The sequence below is a fragment of the Triticum aestivum genome, chromosome 5D, assembly GCF_018294505.1.
Source record: "Triticum aestivum cultivar Chinese Spring chromosome 5D, IWGSC CS RefSeq v2.1, whole genome shotgun sequence".
NCBI classification, from domain to species: Eukaryota; Viridiplantae; Streptophyta; class Magnoliopsida; order Poales; family Poaceae; genus Triticum; species Triticum aestivum.
This window is the reverse complement of record NC_057808.1, coordinates 71,507,633-71,512,548: the sequence shown is the minus strand read 5'-3', so window position 1 is coordinate 71,512,548 and position 4,916 is coordinate 71,507,633. Positions and strand designations below refer to the sequence as shown.

General features: G+C 46.7%; 9 non-coding genes and 1 pseudogene across 9 annotated transcripts; all 10 read right to left on the bottom strand.

Annotated features, from left to right (window-relative positions):
• Positions 1-27, bottom strand: LOC123126764 (uncharacterized; annotated as a pseudogene).
• Positions 28-380: 353 nt separating this feature from the next.
• Positions 381-499, bottom strand: LOC123126571 (5S ribosomal RNA). Its single transcript, XR_006461807.1, has one exon. It is a non-coding gene; the product is annotated as a 5S ribosomal RNA (ribosomal RNA).
• Positions 500-868: 369 nt separating this feature from the next.
• On the bottom strand, positions 869-987 carry LOC123126570 (5S ribosomal RNA). Its single transcript, XR_006461806.1, has one exon. It is a non-coding gene; the product is annotated as a 5S ribosomal RNA (ribosomal RNA).
• Positions 988-1,359: 372 nt separating this feature from the next.
• LOC123126682 (5S ribosomal RNA) lies at positions 1,360-1,478 on the bottom strand. The gene has a single exon (XR_006461910.1). It is a non-coding gene; the product is annotated as a 5S ribosomal RNA (ribosomal RNA).
• A 373-nt stretch (positions 1,479-1,851) lies between these two features.
• Positions 1,852-1,970, bottom strand: LOC123126748 (5S ribosomal RNA). The gene has a single exon (XR_006461973.1). It is a non-coding gene; the product is annotated as a 5S ribosomal RNA (ribosomal RNA).
• A 369-nt stretch (positions 1,971-2,339) lies between these two features.
• Positions 2,340-2,458, bottom strand: LOC123126693 (5S ribosomal RNA). The gene has a single exon (XR_006461920.1). It is a non-coding gene; the product is annotated as a 5S ribosomal RNA (ribosomal RNA).
• Positions 2,459-2,830: 372 nt separating this feature from the next.
• On the bottom strand, positions 2,831-2,949 carry LOC123126643 (5S ribosomal RNA). Its single transcript, XR_006461875.1, has one exon. It is a non-coding gene; the product is annotated as a 5S ribosomal RNA (ribosomal RNA).
• A 372-nt stretch (positions 2,950-3,321) lies between these two features.
• On the bottom strand, positions 3,322-3,440 carry LOC123126669 (5S ribosomal RNA). Its single transcript, XR_006461897.1, has one exon. It is a non-coding gene; the product is annotated as a 5S ribosomal RNA (ribosomal RNA).
• Positions 3,441-3,813: 373 nt separating this feature from the next.
• On the bottom strand, positions 3,814-3,932 carry LOC123126707 (5S ribosomal RNA). Its single transcript, XR_006461932.1, has one exon. It is a non-coding gene; the product is annotated as a 5S ribosomal RNA (ribosomal RNA).
• A 370-nt stretch (positions 3,933-4,302) lies between these two features.
• LOC123126728 (5S ribosomal RNA) lies at positions 4,303-4,420 on the bottom strand. Its single transcript, XR_006461953.1, has one exon. It is a non-coding gene; the product is annotated as a 5S ribosomal RNA (ribosomal RNA).
• Positions 4,421-4,916: the final 496 nt, after the last annotated feature.

Here is a 4,916-nt window from a genome sequence, read left to right as displayed (position 1 = left end):
CGCATCCGACATGTTACCCCCGCCTTCGTCCCTTATGCTTGCCACTCCCAGGTCCACTGCAAAGATGATTGTCATTCTTACTACCATTACAACCGTTGCCTAATAATGGATAATGCCCTATATATACTACTTACTCCCCCCCCCCTCAAACACGGAGACGGGTTTACCACGGTTTCCACCCCTCCCTCTATACCGCAGCAACACGTATTTTTTTACCCCTTTCAGAACGCGCTCCTCGCGCCACAAAGCCGCCTCTAGACGCGTGACCAACGAGCAGCGAGCTAAAACATATCGCCAATGTCAAAAATAATATAACGGGGTTAATATATATCGCGCACATGCAATATGTTTGTCACGAGACGCAAAAAATAATTAATAAGGGAATGCAACACGAGGACTTCCCAGGAGGTCACCCATCCTAGTACTACTCTCGCCCAAGCACGCTTAACTTCGGAGTTCTGATGGAATCCGGTGCTTTAGTGCTGGTATGATCGCATCTGACATGTTACCCCCGCCTTCGTCCCTTATGCTTGCCACTCCCAGGTCCACTTCAAAGATGATTGTCATTCTTACTACCATTACAACCGTTGCCTAATAATGGATAATGCCCTATATATACTGCTTACTCCCCCCCCTCAAACACGGAGACGGGTTTACCACGGTTTCCACCCCTCCCTCTATACCGCAGTAACACGTATTTTTTACCCCTTTCAGAACGCGCTCCTCGCGCCACAAAGCCGCCTCTAGACGCGTGACCAACGAGCAGCGAGCTAAAACATATCGCAAATGTCAAAAATAATATAACGGGGTTAATATATATCGCGCCATGCGATATGTTTGTCACGAGGCGCAAAAAATAATTAAAAAGGGAATGCAACACGAGGACTTCCCAGGAGGTCACCCATCCTAGTACTACTCTCGCCCAAGCACGCTTAACTTCGGAGTTCTGATGGAATCCGGTGCTTTAGTGCTGGTATGATCGCATCTGACATGTTACCCCCGCCTTCGTCCCTTATGCTTGCCACTCCCAGGTCCACCTCAAAGATGGTTGTCATTCTTACTACCATTACAACCGTTGCCTAATAATGGATAATGCCCTATATATACTGCTTACTCCCCCCCCCCTCAAACACGGAGACGGGTTTACCACGGTTTCCACCCCTCCCTTTATACCGCAGTAACACGTATTTTTTACCCCTTTCAGAACGCGCTCCTCGCGCCACAAAGCCGCCTCTAGACGCGTGACCAATGAGCAGCGAGCTAAAACATATCGCAAATGTCAAAAATAATATAACGGGGTTAATATATATCGCGCACATGCGATATGTTTGTCACGAGGCGCAAAAAATAATTAAAAAGGGAATGCAACAAGAGGACTTCCCAGGAGGTCACCCATCCTAGTACTACTCTCGCCCAAGCACGCTTAACTTCGGAGTTCTGATGGGATTCGGTGCTTTAGTGCTGGTATGGCCGCATCCGACATGTTACCCCCGCCTTCGTCCCTTATGCTTGCCACTCCCAGGTCCACTGCAAAGATGATTGTCATTCTTACTACCATTACAACCGTTGCCTAATAATGGATAATGCCCTATATATACTACTTACTCCCCCTCCCCTCAAACACGGAGACGAGTTTACCACGGTTTCCACCCCTCCCTCTATACGGCAGCAACACGTATTTTTTTACCCCTTTCAGAACGCGCTCCTCGCGCCACAAAACCGCCTCTAGACGCGTGACCAATGAGCAGCGAGCTAAAACATATCGCCAATGTCAAAAATAATATAACGGGGTTAATATATATCGCGCACATGCAATGTGTTTGTCACGAGGCGCAAAAAATAATTAATAAGGGAATGCAACACGAGGACTTCCCAGGAGGTCACCGATCCTAGTACTACTCTCGCCCAACCACGCTTAACTTCGGAGTTCTGATGGGATCCCGTGCTTTAGTGCTGGTATGATAGCATCCGACATGTTACCCCCGCCTTCGTCCCTTATGCTTGCCACTCCCAGGTCCACTTCAAAGATGATTGTCATTCTTACTACCATTACAACCATTGCCTAATAATGGATAATGCCCTATATATACTACTTACTCCCCCCTCAAACACGGAGACGAGTTTACCACGGTTTCCACCCCTCCATCTATACCGCAGCAACACATACATTTTTACCCCTTTCAGAACGCGCTCCTCGCGGCACAAAGCCGCCTCCAGACGGGTGACCAATGAGCAGCGAGCTAAAACATATCGCAAATGTCAAAAATAATATAACGGGGTTAATATATATCGCACACATGCGATATGTTTGTCACGAGGCGCAAAAAATAATTAAAAAGGGAATGCAACACGAGGACTTCCCAGGAGGTCACCCATCCTAGTACTACTCTCGCCCAAGCACGCTTAACTTCGGACTTCTGATGGGATCCCGTGCTTTAGTGCTGGTATGATAGCATCCGACATATTACCCCGCCTTCGTCCCTTATGCTTGCCACTCCCAGGTCCACTGCAAAGATGATTGTCATTCTTACTACCATTACAACCGTTGCCTAATAATGGATAATGCCCTATATAAACTACTTACTCCCCCCCCCCCCAAACACGGAGACGAATTTACCACGGTTTCCAACCCTCCCTCTATACCGCAGCAACACGTATTTTTTTACCCCTTTCAGAACGCGCTCCTCGCGCCACAAAGCCGCCTCTAGACGCGTGACCAATGAGCAGCGAGCTAAAACATATCGCAAATGTCAAAAATAATATAACGGGGTTAATATATATCGCACACATGCGATATGTTTGTCACGAGGCGCAAAAAATAATTAAAAAGGGAATGCAACACGAGGACTTCACAGGAGGTCACCCATCCTAGTACTACTCTCGCCCAAGCACGCTTAACTTCGGAGTTCTGATGGGATCCCGTGCTTTAGTGCTGGTATGATAGCATCCGACATGTTACCCCGCCTTCGTCCCTTATGCTTGCCACTCCCAGGTCCACTGCAAAGATGATTGTCATTCTTACTACCATTACAACCGTTGCCTAATAATGGATAATGCCCTATATACACTACTTACTCCCCCCCCCCTCAAACACGGAGACGAATTTACCACGGTTTCCACCCCTCCCTCTATACCGCAGCAAGACGTATTTTTTTACCCCTTTCAGAACGCGCTCCTCGCGCCACAAAGCCGCCTCTAGACGCGTGACCAATGAGCAGGGAGCTAAAACATATCGCAAATGTTAAAAATAATATAACGGGCTTTATATATATCACGCGCATGCGATATGTTTGTCACGAGGCGCAAAAAATAATTAAAAAGGGAATGCAACACGAGGACTTCCCAGGAGGTCACCCATCCTAGTACTACTCTTGCCCAAGCACGCTTAACTTCGGAGTTCTGATGGAATCCAGTGCTTTAGTGCTGGTATAATCGCATCCAACATGTTACCCCCACCCTCGTCCCTTATGCTTGCCACTCCCAGGTCCACTGCAAAGATGATTGTCATTCTTACTACCATTAAACTATTGCCTAATAATGGATAATGCCCTATATACACTACTTACTCCCCCCCCCCCTCAAACACGAAGACGAGTTTACCACAGTTTCCACCCCTCCCTCTATACCGCAGCAACACGTATTTTTTTACCCCTTTCAGAACGCGCTCCTCGCGCCACAAAGCCGCCTCTAGGCGCGTGACCAATGAGCAGCGAGCTAAAACATATCGCAAATGTCAAAATTGATATAACGGGGTTAATATATATCGCGCACATGCGATATGTTTGTCACGAGGCGCAAAAAATAAATAAAAAGGGAATACAACACGAGGACTACCCAGGAGGTCACCCATCCCAGTACTACTCTCGCCCAACCACGCTTAACTTCGGAGTTCTGATGGGATCCGGTGCTTTAGTGCTGGTATGATCGCATCCGACATGTTACCCCCACCTTCGTCCCTTATGCTTGCCACTCCCAAGTCCACTGCAAAGATGATTGTCATTCTTACTACCATTACAACCGTTGCCTAATAATGGATAATGCCCTATATACACTATTTACTCCCCCCCTCAAACACGGAGACGAGTTTACCACGGTTTCCACCCCTCCCTCTATACTGCAGCAATACGTATTTTTTTACCCCTGTCAGAACGCGCTCCTCGCGCCACAAAGCCGCCTCTAGACGCGTGACCAATGAGCAGCGAGCAAAAACATATTGCAAATGTCAAAATTAATATAACGGGGTTAATATATATCACGCACATGCGATATGTTTGTCACGAGGCGCAAAAAATAATTAAAAAGGGAATGCAACACGAGGACTTCCCTGGAGGTCACCATCCTAGTACTACTCTCGCCCAAGCACGCTTAACTTCGGAGTTCTGATGGGATCCGATGCTTTAGTGCTGGTATGATCCCATCCGACATGTTACCCCCGCCTTCGTCCATTATGCTTGCCACTCCCAGGTCCACTGCAAAGATGATTGTCATTCTTACTACCATTACAACCGTTGCCTAATAATGGATAATGCCCTATATATACTACTAAATCTATGCATCCGCAACTTAGAAAATTATATATTCCTTTGGATTGTCCCTCTTTAGTTGTATTCCGACAACCGTCTATCAATTGATAGTCAGGACTAGTTGTGCATCCGTGTTATCGATGCCTATTATTTTTGTTGTCTGTCAAGCCATTCTATTTCAGAATGACTAGGAGAAAAAAAACTCTAGTACCTCATCCATTTCGAGGATTGGGTCAAAGTAGTTGTATTCCGCAGATCAATTGCCAATCCAGCCTTTGATCTGTTCTACCTTGGAATGCCACCCTCTTTCATATCAAGAATGACGTGAGAATTGCACAATCTCTCATGAATTCTTGATGTAGTGATACTTCTCGCCATCATTATTCATCTCTT